The sequence below is a fragment of the Penaeus monodon genome, chromosome 25 (genome assembly GCF_015228065.2).
Source record: "Penaeus monodon isolate SGIC_2016 chromosome 25, NSTDA_Pmon_1, whole genome shotgun sequence".
In the NCBI taxonomy this organism is placed as follows: domain Eukaryota; kingdom Metazoa; phylum Arthropoda; class Malacostraca; order Decapoda; family Penaeidae; genus Penaeus; species Penaeus monodon.
This window is the reverse complement of record NC_051410.1, coordinates 34930970-34931291: the sequence shown is the minus strand read 5'-3', so window position 1 is coordinate 34931291 and position 322 is coordinate 34930970.

Below are 322 nucleotides of genomic sequence, written 5' to 3'. Positions count from 1 at the left end.
TTCATACTTGGTATCTATCTCAATTATCTATTTGTATGTTTGTGTTTGTAAGGACTTGTGTCAAATAAAATCAAAGGGGGTTAAGACGAGCGAACCTTTACAAAAAAATACGTATATTTCAATTAGATTTTTGTCCTTGTAATTATTCTAATGCTACGAATATGTATTACATAGTATATTTTCTTGGAATTTACTTTCAATAGGTTTAAGTCACATCATTTCTTACCTTCATATATTTCTATGGTAGCATTTTAACATCTAATCAATGAATAGTTTTATATACTTTATTACCCCTAGATTTACTCGATGCTTTCATTTAAAG